General features: G+C 37.8%; 1 protein-coding gene across 3 annotated transcripts in view; it reads left to right on the forward strand.

Moving 5' to 3' along the window:
• The window catches only part of PKIB (cAMP-dependent protein kinase inhibitor beta), a 123851-nt gene that overhangs the window by 32248 nt on the left and 72106 nt on the right, over positions 1–19497 (forward strand). The window contains exon 3 of one of the 3 annotated variants that reach the window (XM_017881871.1): positions 14285–14400. The exons of the other annotated variants lie outside the window; for them this stretch is intronic. The gene's annotated coding sequence lies outside the window, so the exon portion shown is untranslated. The remainder of the gene's footprint in view (positions 1–14284; positions 14401–19497) is intronic. 3 annotated transcript variants of the gene reach the window in all.

Genomic DNA, 19497 nt, shown 5'->3' on the forward strand with positions numbered 1-19497 from the left:
ACTCTGTCGCCCAGGGTGGAGTGCAATGGCACAATCTCAGCTCACTGTAACCTCCACCTCCTGGGTTCAAGTGATTCTCCTGCCTCAGCCTCCCGAGTAGCTGGGACTACAGGCCCATGCCATCACACCCGGCTACTTTTTTATTTTTAGTAGACACCGGGTTTCACCATGTTGGCCAGGCTGGTCTCAAACTCCTGACCTCAGATGATCCGTCCGCCTCAGCCTCCCAAAGTGCTGGGATTAGAGGTCTGAGCCACCTGGCTGTTACTGATGAATTTTGAATTGAGCTTCAGCCAATCACAGACACCCAGAAAGCTGATTGGTTATATAACAAGAGACCTCCCATTGAACCATACACAAATAATGGAAATGCATAACTATAGTCAATCAAGTAATTTTTTACTTTATTTCCATGTTCAGATTGTAAAAGCCCACTGCTTAGGCTGCTAGAGCAGAACTCTGTGAACCTCTTTCCGTTTTGAGTGCTGTCTGATTCATTATTCATTATTTGCTTAAATAAACTGTTAAATTTATTTTGTCTAAAGTTGTTCTTTTAACCCTGGGTTACATAGCTAGTTAATGACCGTCCTTGAAATATCCAGCCCAAATCTCAAAATCAAAATATTGCATGGGGCAAGATATAGAAAGTTTTTCCAGTTCATTGTTTGTTATTTTGGTGTTTATGTTTAGAAAACACACAGAGAGCTAAGATAATGCATTCTTAGAGCCACCTCATTAGAAAAATGAAGTCTTGATACCTTGCTTTCACAATGGCTGGTAAGAATATAGGTTTTTTTTTTTTTTTTTTTTTTTTTTGAGACAGAGTCTCACTTGTTGCCCAGGCTGGAGTGCAGTGGCACGATCTCGGCTCACTGCAAGCTCCACCTCCCTGGTTCTCGCTATTTTCCTGCCTCAGCCTCCCAGGTAGTTGGGACTACATGCGCCCACCACCACGCCCGGCTAATTTTTTTTGTATTTTCAATAGAGACGGGGTTTCACCATGTTAGCCAGGATGGTCTCAATCTTCTGATCTTGTGATCCGCCCTCCTCGGCCTCCCAAAGTGCTGAGATTACAGGCATGAGCCACCGCGCCCGGCCAAGAGTATAGTTTTAATCTATCATTGTTTCCTTGTGCTTGCTATCTCACATACCAGGTAAAGCTATTTGCTCCCTCTTCTCACTCTGTCCCATTTGTCCCCTTAGGTAGGAAAATCTGGTCTGGAAAATCAAGTGTCACTGGTGATCAGACATCATCTCTTTTCCAGTTACTGCCAGCTTAGTTTTGTCCTGCAGTTGTCTTGATTTCCGGCTAGTGAATGAGTGTGACACAGCTTTAAGGTTTGGGTGTGCCAATGTACTGGAGACAGAAAATTGACTCACTAATTAAACCATAGCTTGAAACTTGCATGTTCAATACAGACCTGTAATTTCCTTCACCTAGGCTTTGTCTCAGGTATTCTTCATAGTAAAGGTTATATTGCTGTTGTATCACTATGATTCATGGTGTTAGGACACCAAATTCCTCATTACATCTTTATTTTAAACTTCTAAACTAGTATAGCTCCTAGGATTAAAAGGATTGCAGATTTTTAATTTTTTTTAAAAAAGAGGCAGTGTTTAGGTATACCTGGTAGGGGAGAGAGCAAGCATAAGGAAACATGAATAAATTAAAGCTATACTGTTACCAGCCATTTTGAAGGCAAGGCAAAGCTTTTCATTTTCTAATGAGGCAGCTCTAAGAATGCATTATCTTAGTTCTCTACATGTTTTCTAAACATAAGAAGCAGCATAACAAACAGAACAAAGGAGTAGAAAGCTTTCTATTTCTTCCCCATTCAATTGTTTGATTTTGAGATTTGAGCTGGGTATTTCAAGGACTGCCATTAACCAGCTATGTAACCTGGTGTTAACTAGTAAGTTTTACTCACCTCAAATTTATTGTTGTTTCTCCAAAATGTTTTACACTTTTATAAGATAAATAAAATCAGCATTCTTAGAAGGCAGCTATGATCACCACTCTATCACCAATGTCACTAAAATCAGTATTCTTGACTACCTGCTGGAAATAAAAATGTAATTGCTAAAATACTCATTATAAATTAAGTGATACATTACAAGTAAAGATCTATCATGTGTTAAGTTTCAAGTTTCACCTAATGTTCTTAATAAAATAATGGTAATTTAAATTCTCTACAAATATGTTCAGCCTATAATATTCTAATTTACAGATGCTTGAGAACACATAATATTTTTTATTAACTGAATGTCAAACTATTATCCTACCTTGTAAATAGCATAGAAATTTTAACTATAGTCATTAAAAAAATCAAAGTATAAATGTATGCTTTTTTAAAACACAACATTAAAAGGTTGAGGTTATAACTTTCATAAAGATGAAATCACTATTTAAAAGCTGCACATGCACTGATTATTATAGTTTGTTTGTCTTAGAAGTTGTGTCTTTAAATTGCTGGAAGACATCATGAATATTTTCATTGCTAATTATTGTTTAAAGTCTTTAGTATACGTCAGTTCTGTTTGTATGGGTATGGTTGCTGTAGTGCGCCTTAATAAAAAACAATGCTTTATATCAGTGACAGCTCTTCTTTGGTTTAATTTGGGTTGTGGTTATATTGTTTTTTCATATCATGTGAACTGACTGCAAGGGGTTAACCCAAAATGAGCCAATTCACTTAAAATTATTCTATGTGTTAGTTTGTGAATTCTGTTGTCGGTATCTAAATGTATATCATAGTTTAATCATATCACATAAAGTTGTGATTTCAGGAATACTTTATATTTCTTTTGCTGCTTTTGCTTGTGACAATTGACTAGCCCACCACATAGAATTGCTTCGTCTTTTTAACACTAGGTGAACGTTTGAACTGACCAGAAAATTTTATGGAAAGAGCACAAGACAATGCAAATCTCTCTTCCATACCCTGTTTTGCCCCTTTCTGGCTGCAGGAGCCTCATAAGTCATTCAGAGATACTGCAAAGTGCAGGGGATCAAACCATTGATTGCTGAATTTGAGTCTTACTTTTGTCATTTATTATTAGCTGTGTGACTGCTGGTAAATTACTTAATCTCTCTGTCTCTGTGTTTCCATTTGTAAATGGTATTAGTATTAGTGCCTCTCCCCCAGGGTTATTAAGAAGATTAAAGCAGTTGATATTTGTAAAGTACTTGGAATATTGCCTGTACAGCTAATTGTTTAATAACATTTTAATGTGATGTGACCTCATCAGATCTGATGTCTACAAACAGTACTTTGAGTTTGAGAATTGTATCATTTGAAGTGTTTCTTGCTTTTGCTTTCAATACATCTTGAAATTATTAGACTGGTGAAAACATTGTTTCTGTGTGGAGGATTAATGATTATACAGCTAACACTGATGATTTTTTTTGTCATTTGTTTTAAATCAAGGCATATTTGCAGAAATAAAGGACTGCTTTAAAAACTAAGCAAAATATTCATATATCTTAGAGTTGTATGGATTTGACAGTTCTTATAACTGGGTTTGGGACTTGTTTCTGCATTAGGTACACATTTTGTTTACCTCCTAATGGGTTAATGTCATTTATTTTATTTTTCAACTTTTGTCTTTATAACTGTGTTATTAGATGGCAGAGTGTTTGGAAAGCTGAATTTGATTATTGCTTTTCAGTTCTATATTGCCAGTGAAAATATTCTGCTGTTTGTCACTTTTCTTTAGTACAGGTTGTTTACATGACTTCTATCTTTTAGAGTTATCATACACACATAGCTCTTTCTTAAATAATCCACAATCTGTTTTAATTATGCTTGAAACCTGTTAAGTTGGAATATTTTATAGGACAAAGAGTAGTGTAATATTGTCAGTATAAGAATTGGTGGTAGAGGATAGGGTTAGTTTGTTTTTTAATGACAGGGCATGGTCTCCAGTGTGAAAGAGGTCATTGGAATTGGAACTTGTTTCCACTGATGGGAGAAAGTCCAGCCGAGCTAGTAGGCTCATTATCTGGAGAGAATAATGATGTCAACAGGAGGCGGTCCTGGCAGATAGGGGATCGGAGTCCACTAGGACCAGCATGGTGCAGCAGATGGTGTCCCAGCAGGTGGGTGGGCTGTGGTGACACAGAGTCTGGAAGCAGACAATATCCAGGCAAATAAACAGATCTGTTCACAGACTGTGGGTCCCATGGATTGGGGCTGAGGCTGGGGCCTGAAATACAGGCCCTGGTAAACCTGGATAGACTAGCACAGAGGCCAATCTTGGAGGGAGTAGTGAACTACATAGGGCATTAAAGCAGAGACTCTGTTATGTGGGGCCACAGGTTAAAGGATACTTGTGATATCCTCAGCTTTGGGGGTTATATGAATTGGAAGGATACTGGAGCTGGAAGCCAGGAAGGTCTTTAAAGATGCTGACTTCCATATTCCTTAGTGCAGACTCATGTAACTGTCACCTTTTGAAAACTGAAAAACTCAAGTGTGTTAATTACAAAATTGTGCTTTACTTTATTACTGATGAGGAGATTAAAAAGCAACTTCGATACAATCAGTCTTGCCTTTTTTTTTTTTTTTTTTGCAAAGGCTCTAGTGACCTTCAGATGAGACTTAACTTCCTGCAGTTGAAACTGCTCACATGGGGCCTAGGTGAAGTGAAGCATGCAATATGGAGGGGTTATTATTCCTTATTCTGCTTAGATTTATCCTTAGGAAGAGGTTGTCTATCTAAGAAGAAAGTATAAAATGAAAGAATTAGGAAGTAGGTCTTTGTTTTTGACTGAAGCTTGCTTGTAATAGAAGAGAAAACTATGTGGAAGTTGCTGAAATTAATTTCCTTACAATAATATGAGTGTTAACTGGCTTTTCCATGACAATCATTATTTGGGGAATATCAGCCCCGGTTACATTATTTGGGAATGCCCTACGTCAAACCAGGGACTTCACTTCTAAGAACAAAGAAAAAATTGAACATTGACTCTTTTGCTTGAGTCTTAGCATTTAACAACCTTCTATTATTGATCTTAGACTTTATGTGTACCCATATATTTGTAATCAAAGAAAAACGAAACCCTCAAAACAAAATCCAAGCATTCTCATGCTTTACATTTTGAAATTAAATCTCTAGTTGATGTCCACTTTTAAAAAATCTAAGTTACTATGAAGTTGCAAAGTGTTATCATTGTTTTCCAAGTACTATTTTCTATAGAGGAAAAAAATCCATGTTTCTTTTATTTGATTTTCTTTACAATGGTGAATCTTGTCTAGAGAAATAATGCATTCATTTATTAAATAGAAGTTAATTTATGCAATTAAAATAAAATAAATGTTTCTGCCATAAAACCTAGCTTCAAATTCTCACCTGTGTGACTTTGGGGCAAGTAGTTTATTATGCTGGGTTTTAGTTTTGTATCTCAATTTACGCCTTCTTCATAGAAATACTGTATTTCTAGTACACCCTTGGGAATCAGGATGGATGACAAAGCTTTCTTTTTTTTAATGGAATTTTTCTTACTGGAAGTCATTTTAGTATGTTCCACTTTTACATGCCCTCACTAGCTATATGCAATTGTATCCGTCAGGCTTCCATCAGAGAAACAGATGAGAAACAGAGAAACAGAACCAGTAGGAGATATACATTAAGAAACTCATTGCAAGGAATGGGCTTAAGGAATCTATACACTGGCAGAAGGGTAGGGTGGAAACTCTGGGGCAAGAGTTTAAGCTTCAGTCCACAGGTAGAATTTATTTTTCCTCAGGAAAACCTCAGTTCTGCTCTTAGGCCCTTTCGGATGATTGAATCTGGACCACTAAGATATTGAGGATAATCTTCCTCACTTAAAGTCAATTGATTGCAGATATTAGTCACATTTATAAAATTCCTTCACAGAAACACCTAGATGAGTGTCTGATTGATTAACTGGGGACTACAGCCTAGTCAGGTTGACGCATGAAGATGATCACCACATCACAGTCCACACTTTGTCAGCTTTAGACTCAGGCACATTTCCTGAAACCATATTTAACCTCAAAATAAAGAACATAGCAAAGTTACTCTTCCACCTAATGTGATACAGCTATCCTGAAGCATGTTTTCCAACCCAAAACATGGTAACCGTTTCCCTACAAGAGGATTCAATGTCATTCACTTTCTCCTTGACATTCTGTAACTTAAACACTATAATGTGAAGTTAGCAGTTATTAATATATTTTATGTTAGATCATAATGACTTAAAAGAGGGAAAGAAAGCAAAAATCTTAACTACATGTGCATACACATTTCTAACAAAATAAGGGATACTTAAAAGTTATAGTCCTTGCTTCTACAACTGGCCATGTCATAAATGGTCAATGCTGGTATTTATGATTCCCTTCTTCCATTACCCATTTCATAATTCTCTGCTCTTAAGCAGGCACCTCAGCTGGTTATGGTTCTTAGCCTGGCGGGGTGACCCAAACCTTCATTCCTGAAGAGGCTGGGCCATTAGCAGTCCTGCCTGAATTGAAATATTGTGGTTTTCTATTGGTTTTCTTCACAGAATGTGGTAGTAATAAGAGATGCCCTAAGGGATCTCCTGTGTTTCAGACATGCTCATCCTTACCTCCATTGCGTGGTATAGCCCAATTTCCCCTTGGTAATCAGGATTCCCCACTCCAACCAACATAGTAATTTCTTTCTTTGCCTGTTGATTCAGAGGTCTGGGGAGCTCAGAGTGACTGGCGGCAGCCTTAATTCCCAGTTCAGTGGAATCCTTTTGTCTCCTAGTGGAAGCACACCTCCCTTTGAAACTAAGACCTCTCCACCAGCAAAGGGTAAGGTTGTGGGGACATGAAGCAATTTTTCTCTAGTGGATTGCTAAGTGTAATAGTTATTGATGTCACTCTCGTTTCCACCCCTTGATTGTTGGATTCACGAATCCTGGCAATAGGAGATCAAGCACCACATATTAAGCATATACATTTTTAGATTTTTTTATTATCCTTTAAGTTCTAGGGTACATGTGCACAACGTGCAGGTTTGCTACATATGTATACATGTGCCATGTTGGTGTGCTGCACCCATTAACTCGTCATTTACATCATTTTTAGATTTAGAACATGTACAGCTGCCTAGAGGATATTTCCAGAGGCCAGCAAAATACTGCCACCTACTTGGCACTATGACTGAGTCTTCAAAGGCCATTCCACGGTTTTCTATTATGCCATCTAACTCAGGATGATGGAGAACATGGTAAGATCAGTGAATGAGAGTTTCTGTACTTCATTTGCTGTGAAGTAAGCTCCTTGATCAGAAGGCATGCTGTGTGGATTACCATAAGCATGGATTAAGTATTATGTAAATTCATGGAGGTAGTTACAACAGAAACTTTACATGAGGGAGAGTAAATTTATATCCACAGTAAGTGTATAATTCCAGTAATAACAAAGCAGCACTTTTCCAAGATAGAAGCAGTCTCATATAATCAAGCTGTCACCAGGTAGCTTGGTTAATCACCCAGGGAATGATACCATACTGGAGGCTCAGTGTTGGTCTCTGCTGCTGGCAGATTGGGCACTCAACAGTGGCTGAAGTCAGGTTGGCCCATCTCCAACTTCCCTGTTGAGTGGAAGTTCATGTTACTGAGCCCATGCGTAAACTTCATCCCTCCCCACGGCCACCGTTCACAAGCCCACTGGTCAAAGACAGCAGTGGCTGGGGAAAGAAGCACAGTATCCACAGAATGGGTCATTCTACTCACTTGATTATTAAAATTCTCCTCTGCTGAGGTCATCTTTTGGTGAGCATTTACATGGGACATGAATGTTATGTTCTATGTCCATTTAGAGATGTCTATCTACATACCTTTTCTCAGCTATCCTTGTCATCAATTTTTCAATCATGTTCCTTTTAAGTTGATGCCCATCTCCAAACTGTTGACCACAGCCCATGAGTCAATACAGTCTTATACCTCTGGCCATTTCTCCTTTCAAGTAAAATGAACACCCAGTTTCACTGCTCAAAGTTGTGTCCACTAGGAAAACTTCTCTTCTCTTTAGCACTGTCCTTCAGATATATATGAGAAAGGGGCTCTAGTGCAATCTCTCTTTACATTTAGGTGGTATTGGCATATCATGCAATACCATCTGTAAACCATTCTGAAATCTTATTTCCTCAGTCAATTGATTGCAGGGAACTCCTCAGGAGACCATAGGTGTTGACTGGTAGAGAGAAGGTAATGGCAGGAGTGGGGACCATGGGCATTTGGGTCACTTCCTTATGTAAATTACTTGAGCCTGTTTCAGGCCAATCATATATATACCACTTCCATTTGATATTGGGGTACAGCTATACATGCCCAACGTTAAAAGGCTTGGTGGGTAAGACAACAACCTTTTAATGATGGGTAGCTTAGATTTCATAGTAACTTGATGGCCTGTGGTGAGGTGTTCAGTTTCTGTACAGACCCAGTAGCAGACAAAAAGCTGTTTCTCAAAAGAAAAGTAGCTGTCTTCAGAAGATGGCAAGGGTTTGGAACAAAGCCTCAGAGTGTGCACTGTGATTCACCTTCAGGGACCTGGCAAAGGCTCCGATCAACATCTCTATCTGCTACTGGCACTTCAAGCACCATCATCAGATCTGATTAATCATATGTTCCAAATGACAAAGCAGCTTACATGGCAGCTTGGACTTGTTATGGAGCCTTCTCTTATTTGGGGAATCACCCAAAACTAGCAGCTTTTTGGGTCACTCAATAAATCAGAGTAGTACACCCAAATAAAAAATAAGTTGCTTCTAAAATCCAAAGAGGCCCACCCACTTGGCATTGTGTTTCATTTTTGGTTGCATGAGGAGCTAAATGCAACAACTTGATCTTTACTTTAGAAGGGATATGTCTAACATACCCCATACGACTAGATCCCTGGGAATTTCATTGAGGTGGCAGGCCCTACACATGCCAAGTAGATGAGTAAATGAGAAGTGAGGGGAATCATCACCCCTGCATCCTTCAAGTCCTCAATGGTGGCATTAAGCTCTGCAGTCCCTCTAGGAATACAGATTTGCTTCTGATTTACTCTTTTTCTAAGTGGAGACAGTTCTGGTGATTTCTACTTGGCCTCACTCCATAGTTCAATAGTTTTTTTTAACTCTTGTTTATATACAGATTAAGAATTTAGTAGATTACCTGTTTCTTTTCTAGAAACACCGTGATCAACTAGCCAATTCCACAGGTCTCCACAAGTTAGACTATTCTGTTTACTGCATTGACTTTGCTGTTCACTGTGTAACCACATCAACCTTGTCTTTGATGATTAAGGCTGCCACACGGCCTCTGTCACCCTGGGAGCCAATTATCTTTATTGCATTTAGGTATACCACCCAGTTCAGTGGCAGCAATTCCCATGGTAGTGTCTGACCTGTAAGAAGGATCACAGAGCTCTTTAAGGATGCTGGGGCTCCCCTCACAAATTTATTTCTCACCATCATGATGGAATGTGTGTCCTCAGGACTCTCCTGGGGTATGTGAGCATGTCTTACATGATAAATTTATTCTAATATTTTGATCTCCCTCTCTAGCCTTTGGATATCTTCCTCTTCAGTGTAGCAAGGCAGTTAGTTCTGGCATTTGATTTCATTTAAGGTAGACCACCTTGTAGTCCATGTTTCAGCCAACAAACCAAACTGTTAGAGCCTTTTCTTTTCTTTTTTTTTTTTTGAGACGGAGTCTCGCTCTGTCGCCCAGGTTTGAGTGCAGTGGCCGGATCTCAGCTCACTGCAAGCTCCGCCTCCCGGGTTTACGCCATTCTCCTGCCTCAGCCTCCCGAGTAGCTGGGACTACAAGCGCCCGCTACCTCGCCCAGCTAGATTTTTAAAAATATTTTTTAGTAGAGACGGGGTTTCACCGGGTTAGCCAGGATGGTCTCGATCTCCTGACCTTGTGATCCGCCCGTCTGGGCCTCCCAAAGTGCTGGGATTACAGGCTTGAGCCACCGCGCCCGGCCATGTTAGAGCCTTTTGTAACCCTTTGAGCTAAAATATTGAATCCAGAATCTCTGCTTAGTGGGATGATATCAATAAATTCATCCTGATTCAACTTTACGGGAATTTTACTATGGTGGAAGGCCCTATACAGGCCAAACAGACAAGTTAAACAAGAGGTGGTGGTAATCATTACCCCTGTATCCTTCAAGTCCTTGATGGTGGCACTAATCCCTAAAATCCCCCTAGGAATGCACTTGAAAGGACATGATTTATGTGATTCAACATTATGTTTCTTCCACAATTATCCCACATACTTAATATTCATTTACATAATCCCCAGATTGTATAAATTGGAAAACTCCTGCAATATTTTTGGTATGTAGCACATTTCCTTGTGGATCACACTTTGTACCTTAATCTTTGGGGCCTGTTGGGACTTAAGCCTAGTTAAAAATCTAGAAGCAAAGAGGGGTATCAGGGATAAATTCTGAGGAGAATCAACAGGGTCTTGCAAGACACCTACCTCAGGAGCAGCCATTACTGGTTCTTTAGGCAACACAGAGTTAACCTCAGACAGGGGTGGAAAGATTTTTCTATTGGCAAAGAAACTCATCAGAATTTAGAGGTTTGATGTCACAAGTTTGAGTGGGATTTCCCATATGTCCCCATTCTAATTTTCAAGATCCCACTTGTTCTCAATCAATTCTCCTACTTTAACAGGAGAAATTCATTTTGTGTTGTAATTCAGCAACCCACAGTGTGAGTCTGCTTTTGAAATTTTAGCCCTATGGCTATAGGAGACAAGGATTTGTTTTTGGGCAGACATAGAAGTATTCAGGTTATTTATGCAGAGCTTGAACAAGAAATCTCAAGCCCTGAGTTAATCTTTTTCTTTCCATTTTCCATAGCACAGTTGTCAGCAACCTGCCAATTTCATCATACTCTTTAGTCTGGCTAAAATGTTCTAAGGTACAAAATATATGGTCACCTAAAACTTTGCCTTTTACAAATACTTCATTATGAGTATTCAGTCGTGATATTTGTATTTCTCTATTGCCACATCACGCCACAGACTACCAGTACCCTCTTCACAACTGAAAATTGTCTTTAATGCCTTTAAATTTAATCACATTAGAGAACATATTCCAGGAATAGCAGAACCAAACCAATTCATATAGTTTATCCTTAAAATTCTGTTCCTATGGAACTACTCTTACTACAAAAATCCGTATCAGTCAGTTATGGCTCCACCAGAAAAACAGAAATTGCTCTGATATAACTTCAGGTGCAACTTATGGAGAATGGTACATACACACACACACACACACACATATATATGTTGTGTGCATATATGTTGGTTTGTGTGTGTGTGTGTGGAGAGAGAGAAATTTATTGAAACTAATTGATTTGTGTGATTATGGAGGCTGGCTGGGCAAGTCCAAAATCTTTAGGGCAAGCTGCAAGCTGGGAATTCCCTGGAGGAAACTGAAGCTGCATAGTCCACAGGTAGAATAAATTCTTCGTCAGGGAAAGCACTCATCTGTTCTTTTGATGACTGAGCAAAACCTACCCAGATTATTGAGGATAATCTCCTTTACTTAAATCCACTGATTATAGATGTTACGTGTATCTGCAAAATTCCTTTACCACACCACCTAGATTAAGGTTTGATTGAACAACTGGGGCCTATGGCCTGACTAAACAGTAGTTTAACTTTGCTCTGGATGACTCAGAGTCATCCCATATACAGGCAGATGTAGGTGCTGTGTCCACAAAGATTGAAGCTAATTACATGCACAAGCTCCAGAACTTGGTTTCTTGAAGAAGTTGTAGGTAACAGTTTCTTTTTCTTTAAAATATAGAATAAAATATTGCGCCACAAAATGCTCCTTAGTAGTATGATTTGGCTCTTCTCCTGCTTCCCCGCCCCCCAAAAAGGTTTAATTGAAGTAGCCTTTTCTCAACAGATATTTTTTCACTCTTCAGAAAATTGCCTGTGGTCTATTGTTATTAATGTCTTTGAATTGACACATCCATAACACAGTGGGGTTGTCCTGATCTTTGGGTCCAGGACCCTTTTCACTTGTACTCATTTATTGCTGCCTATGCAGGGGCTAACAGGTTTGGAGTTTGGTTTTGTTTGGCTACTCAGGAAGAATTCTAGAATTGGAAAGTTCCAGAAAACTGGTCCCTGGATAGGTGAGCTTTCTCAGTCTATTATTTAAAATGTTTAAAATGTACTGAAAAGAAAATAATGAGGTTGATACATGACTAGAGTGATCTCTTGGCTGAGTGAAAGGAACACATTTGTGGGTGAACATCTGATTAGTCATCACCAAGCAAGGTGAAAGGGCTTCCTGGATTGTTTTTCCAGGTGACTAGCATCTCCAGCCAATCTCTTGTGATTTGCTTATGTGGAATAATGGTGTGTGTTGGGCTGTTCTTCTCTTTTGCATATGTTCTGGTGGCCAAGAGGAAAGACATAAATTGCTCTGACAGGATTGCAGGTGCCAAGCTACAGCTGTGAGAGAGATTTTTACGAAGAACCTCTAGAGCAAGTTTTCTGATGGTTTATCATTCAAACCTGGTAGGGCGGGGATGGGGTGGGGGGAATTTGACTCCGGAACATGCACTTTATTCTCTCTATTAAACTCAGTGGATTCTCTTTAATGTAACTTGAAGGGATTATTTGAAAAAAAAATTGGAGTTAAGGGGCTTCCTGGCCAGGTGCAGTGGCTCCCACCTGTAATCTCAGCAATTTGGGAGGTTGAGGTCAGGAGTTCCAGACCAGCCTGGCCAACATGGTGAAAACCTGTCTCTACTAAAAGTACAAAAATTAGCTGGGCATGGTGACGCACTGTAGTCCCAGCTACTCGGGAGGCTGAGGCAGGAGAACGGCTTGAACCTGAGGGGCAGAGGTTGCAGTGAGCCAAGATCGCGCCATTGCAGTCCAGCCTGAGCAACAGAGAGAGACTCCGTCTTGAAAAAAAAAAAAAAAAAAGGCGAGGGGCCTTTCTGACAATCAACAATTCCCTCTTTCACTGGGTGCCTTCCCCCTTCTCTAATTATGGCCAGCAAGACATGCACCTCTATTTTATTTAAGGCCAGATAATCTTTGTGCTTGAAGCCAAACTGATTCTTTCTATTGCCTCTTCTGGTCTTTCATAAGCCGTAATCTTCACGTTCTGCTCTGTCAATAAGATGAAGTATGAAGAATTTAGGGTTTGGAGTCAGACCAGGGTTTGGATTTTTATTAGGAGGTTAGCTGATTTCCTCATAAAGAAAATGTAGATACTTCAGAGCATTCTGTTGGAATAAGATCATGTTTGTGTAACGTGCATGGTACAGGATACATGCAAAGTGTATTTTCCTTGTTGCCAATTCTCCATTTCCTAAACACAAAAATATGGAAACAAAAGGAGTTTGAGTGGAGATGAGAGTTGTACTTCCTGTCATTTCTTCCAGTCCTTTAACTGTGACTCCATATCTTACATGCTAAAGGTAAACTCACACAAGTTGCCATTTACCTCTAGAATATTGTTTGTCTTAATAACGGGCATTTATTGAACGCTATGTTCAGGGTTCTTAACCAAGGCTAAGTAGGACCACAAATATCGGTCAACATTATTATGTGGTTGCAGATTTTAAGAATGTAAACCTCCATTTTGGTATTCTATCCTCAACTTTCAAAAACAGAGGTAAACCTTATTTCCAGTCATCAGTTGTTATATTTTTTCTGTACTGATTTATTCATAATCTGTCTGAATATATTACACTAGATTTATATATTTTTTAACTTCATACTATTTCACAATTTCAGTGTTAATAAGAGAAATATATCTTTTTTTTTTTGAGACGGAGTCTCGCTGTGTCGCCCAGGCTGGAGTGCAGTGGTGCGATCTCGGCTCACTGCAAGCTCCGCCTCCCGGGTTCCCGCCATTCTCCTGCCTCAGCCTCCCGAGTAGCTGGGACTACAGGCGCCCGCAACCGCGCCCGGCTAATTTTTTGTATTTTAGTAGAGACAGGGTTTCACCGTGGTCTCGATCTCCTGACCTTGTGATCCGCCCGCCTCGGCCTCCCAAAGTGCTGGGATTACAGGCGTGAGCCACCGTGCCCGCCCGAGAAATATATCTTAATAGTTCAGATTTTTTTCTTGTAAGAGAAAAATATGAATCATGTTAGCTCACTTTTTGGTTCATTCTCCTAATATGGTTAGAAACTTAAATTACTTTTGACTTTCCTGTTTTCTCTCCTGCATTTCAGTTAATATTCAGGGACTTGTTTGTTTGTTTGTTTGTTTGTTTTTGAGACAGAATTTCACTCTTTTGCCCAGGCTGGAGTGAATTGACATGATCTCAGCTCGTTGCAACCTCCGCCCCTGGGGTTTGAGAGATTCTGCTGCCACAGCCCCCCAAGTAGTTTAGATCCAGGGACTTTTAATTCTTACGTGTAAGTACCATATAATCTGTTTATCATTATAAAAATTCATTGTTTCAATAAAAACATATTGAGGGCCTAAAAATGTGGAACAAAAAATGGAAATGGCACCTGACTGCTATAGACAGAATATTTGAGTTCTCTCCACTAAAAAATGTTTATACGTTGACATCAATACCACGGTGATGGTTTTAGGAAGTACGGAACCTTTGTTAGGTGGCTAGAACATGCTAGCGGAGCCCTCATGAATGGGATTAGTGCCTTTTTAAAAGAGACCCAGGAGAACTCCCTCTCTTGCTGCTGAAGATGCAGCAAGAATGTAGCCATTTATGAACCAGAAAGCAGGCCCTCACCAGATATTGAATCTGCTGGTGCCTCCATCTTGGATTTCTCAGCCTCCAGAGCTGTGAGAAATAAATTTTTTTTGTTTATAAGCTGCCCACTCTATGGGATTCTGTTGTAGCAGCCGAGACAGATGAAGACACTGCCTTCATGGAGGTAACAGCCTAGTAGAGAAGACAGTCATAAATAAATAAGAATACACATATATAGCTACTAATAGTGATAAGAATTATGGGAAATATATATATTTCTAGAGAGAATAAGCTTAATATTGATAATGCTAATAAAAATAACTTACTTTAAAAAAAATTAGATACCCTGTATAAGGATCTCTTATTACTGACTATTATACTAGCGTATATAAAGAAAAAAAGTCATTTTAGGTTTATTCTTCTATGTATAAAATACTGAGAAAGAAGTAGTTATTTATGTTCTGTCCAGATCTGGAGCTTTGAAACAAAAACTTAAAAAGGTGCCTGAAATTGTAAAATTTGAGCTCAACGGTAACCATGTTATATTTTTGTATTTTTTCCTCCCCTTGATAATAATTTATATTTTATGGTATCATGAGTTTTGTTTGTCTAGATATGACATAATATTCTTGAGAGATTCTTTTTCTTTCTTTCTAGGAAATCTTCAGGCTTAGCACTTACAAATATTTATAAATAAAAACAATTGACTATGCAACTATTGTATGTACCAGTATAATCTGACCAGATAACTTTTTGTCTCCATTAAATAAAAGATCTGATAAGTTTGTTACATAAAAGAATAGTGTGTTGTAGATATATCATGAAAGTTTAAATCCTCTTTCAGAGAAGAGTAACAATTGCGTAAATGTCATTTTTTATTTTAGGTAAACTGCACACTACGACTTTAAGCATATTGCTGTACAGTTGAAAATAATCAGTTCATGGAGAATTAAATAAAATTTTTTACTTAAGTATATTTTAAGCATAGTATTTGAATTTGAAAGAAGTTAAATTTGCCTATTGTGCTAAGAAATTGTTCCCATAACATCAAGCAAAGCTTTTTAGCCAAACTGATGTATCACTACTGAGATTTGTCCCCATTCATGCCACATGTCTGGCTGTTACTGCCCCTGACCCACAGTGAGACAGGACCATGGAGCTGCAGCTTTAGCTCTTCAGCCAGAAACCCAGCTGGGAGAAGTGAGGGGGCAAGAAGTTTGATGGGAGTTTCAGGCATCCAGGGAGTGGAACATGAGAGAAACAAGGGAATTCCGAAATTATAGACGTAGTACTGAGGGAGTCAAAGCAGAACTGGCTTATAGATAAAAGCCAGTAAAGGCAAGACCACCAATGATCCGTATGTTTGCTCTATGCACACTAGCTATATTTGCCACATACGTCTCCAGATTGTTCACCTCCTTAAAGAGGCTGTCTCTGTTTCCTCATCTAATTTAAATACTCCTTGAGTTCTCATTATTATCTAATGACTTATTTTTCCCTTTTAGAATTATAAAGTGTAAATTATGTATCTGATTACTTCTATATGTTCTATATTCTCTTTTAGTCTTCTTTTAAAATAAATTTTATTGTGTATGTTTGAGGTTTGTAACATGATGTTATGAAATATATACAGATAATAAAATAGTTAAAATAGTGAAATAGATTAACATATGTATCATCTCACATAGCTACTTCTTATTTAGTCTTTAAGGCTTTTTCACCCCGACTACCTTCCAGTTGTTCAATAAACATTTGTTAAATGAATGAATGATGATCAAAGCGTTCAACAGGTTGCTGTTGGTGTTTCCCTTTATCCAGGAGGACTTGAGTCTAAAATTGCTACTCATGGTTACATATTCATTAGGGGCTCACATGAACATCACCAAAATGCTTGGAAATGTACGCATTTTTCAAAGTGGTTATTCAGTTGACTTGCCATAGATGTTGGTGATCACCTACCCCCAAAATGCAGCTATTTATCCCAACCTAGTATCACAATTATGTTAGCGTTATTAGTTGTTTTTTATTGATGTCAGTGATTGATGTAGATTATATTTTGGAGCTAACTTGGCTTTCATTTTTAGTGAAATATGTAGAATTTGATACTGAGGGGAGTTTATGAGTGAATGATTGCAGAAGTATTGGGATTGTCTCCAGTTTTGGGCATATCTACAATGCTACTTCCTTTTTCACCATGGTTTAGCAGAAATTGCTTGGAATCTTTCTTACATTGATGTTTCCAGAAAACTCTGTTGATATTTATTGCTCTTTTTTCAGCTGTATGTTTCTAATGTTTGAAAGATATGGAAGCTATCCAATTTAAACACTGGCTTTCAGCCACATCTCGATGTACTCATAAAAACCAATAAAAATTCTTTCAGTCCAGCTTCACAGATGCAGGAATCATGTAGCTCTTTCTTGAGCCATTAAGGGACACAAGTAAAGATAAGGGTCTTGTCATATATCAGGTATGTGTGGTGTGTACGCTAGCCTTAAAGATAAACTCACAAATTCTAATTTTCTGCTATTGTCCTGAATCACTGGATTAAGCTCTTTATATCATGCTGATTAGGATATATACTAAAATTAAATTTACTAATCTTTTATGCAAATTCAAAGAAAAAGCTTCCTAGAACCTTAGTTTGTTAGTTAAAATAATTTAGAATATTATGTACTTTCAATCTTCTGGGAGTCTAAAATGTTTTTGTAATGGGTTGGTTTTGTGCTGGTTCTGGAATAATTAATAGGAAATATTAGACATAACTTATATTTGCAGAACTAGTGTGGGCCAAGTCATGTATATTATTCCTTGACAACATCAGGCACACATGATCACTAAATTAGTTACTGTATAATTATAATAATTAAATGATCTTTACTAAGTGATTAATCATATTTGATTTACAAATTCATAAAAGTAATGATACAACTTTTGGCTACATCTTACTCTACTGCAGAGTAGGAAATTTATTGGCTAGTTTGCTGAGTGCTTTAAGATTATAATTTAAATACTGTCCCTTGAGATGTTAATAAATCCAATTCCCTGATATTTAACATTTAACCAATTGCCTTCATTCATTTATACTCTTATTTTTCCTGTTTTCAAGCTCGAAATTGTTGCTTTCATAATGGTGTGATGCACCGATCACATGGAAGTTTAACATAAACTTAGAGTTTAAGCTTGATTTTTCCTTATTAGTGGGGACCTTTTCTGGGCAGAGGTTTTTCTGAATTAAGGCCAGAGGAAAGCCTTGTTTGTTGGCAAAAGTAGACCTATCTCAGGACCACTACTGGCTGCTACATCCTCTTACCTTAAATCTGAACCAGGAATCACTGAGGAGAAGGAATCTTGGTAATGTTAAATGCTTATGTTAACAGTAGCATTTATTCATTTGTTAAGCATTCATTTGACAAATTTTTGTTGAGTACATACTTACCATCTGCTAGGCACTCTTCTAGATACTGCTGGGAATATAGGGTTGAACAAAAAAGAATCATAGCCTAATGGAACACCCATTTTTAAAATAATATTAAACAGTAAGCTTGAATTATCTAATATTATTAATCAAAGCAACTTTTCATAAGGAATGAAACTACACTTTACCAAATAGAAGTCATATGAACTTTTAAAATGAAGAGACATTTCTATTTGCATGTTATTTACATGCTTCTAAACACTTTAAAATAATTTTTTTCCTGACAAAGTTTAAAGATCTCTAGCTCTCATTAGAATTTTATTTAGTCTGTAATTGACTTAGCAAGTTAATGAGGCTTTATATACATATAAAATAAACTTGAATGTATTTTTAAATGTCTACATAGAGAGTTCTATGTATGTGTGAATACTCTTTAGAAAGATATTTTCAAAATTGTTGACAACTGAAAGATTCATTCCTTACTGTGCTGTTTCCCTCAGAGATTACGCAAAATTTAATTGTGCTTTTAAAAACATTGTGCATAATCGATCTACGGATAAATCAAACTGAATATGAAATCATTTTGTGAGACCATTTGGTTCTTATATGATCTAGCTATAGGTACTTGATTGTTTTCCCCACAAAAGCACTGAGTAGACTTCTTTGTGAAAGGAATATGATTTTCCTTTCAAACAGTGAAATGGCAAGAGTGAAACATGGTGAGAGTTCCACTGTTTAAAAGGAAAGGCATCTTCTTAACTAGCATTTATTTTTATTTTTAACTATTATCTTAATTTCAGGGGTACAAGTGCAGGTTAAAACTATAATTTAATAACTCTCAGTCTTGAGCTATTTTTCGGTAAAGTAGCCTATGTGTATCACTAGCACTGATTTAATGAAGTAGCGAGAGGAGAATCTGTAAATGTAGAAATGAAGTAATTGAAAATCTATTAGCTGAGAGGTTCCTGCTCATGCTATATTTAGAGAACACAATTAAAAGAAAAAAATGGAAAAAAAACAAGAAGCTTTCATGTGAAAAGACACAGAGAATGACAGTACACAATAGAAAGAGCTGCGTTAAAGAAAAATAAAAATGGAAACATTTATCTAGTGCAGCATGATATTAAAATATTCTGAAAGAGCATGAAAATTAATTATCTACTTTAGTTTTCCTTTACAAATGAGTTGGAAATGTCAAACAAATTTCTGGATAAATGAGAAGGCTAAGCACTGAATCATTTGCAGGTGTTTTCTGAACACAGCAGAGCCTGGTGGATTCTGACATACATGAGAAAAGCCCCCACCAATTAAGGTGGGTTTCTCATACTCATATGCATTTTCCACTGTTGTGGACAATATGGTCAAAAGTGAAGAAGCCC

This window comes from Rhinopithecus bieti, unplaced genomic scaffold (assembly GCF_001698545.2).
Source record: "Rhinopithecus bieti isolate Rb0 unplaced genomic scaffold, ASM169854v2 scaffold_1060, whole genome shotgun sequence".
NCBI lineage: Eukaryota > Metazoa > Chordata > Mammalia > Primates > Cercopithecidae > Rhinopithecus > Rhinopithecus bieti.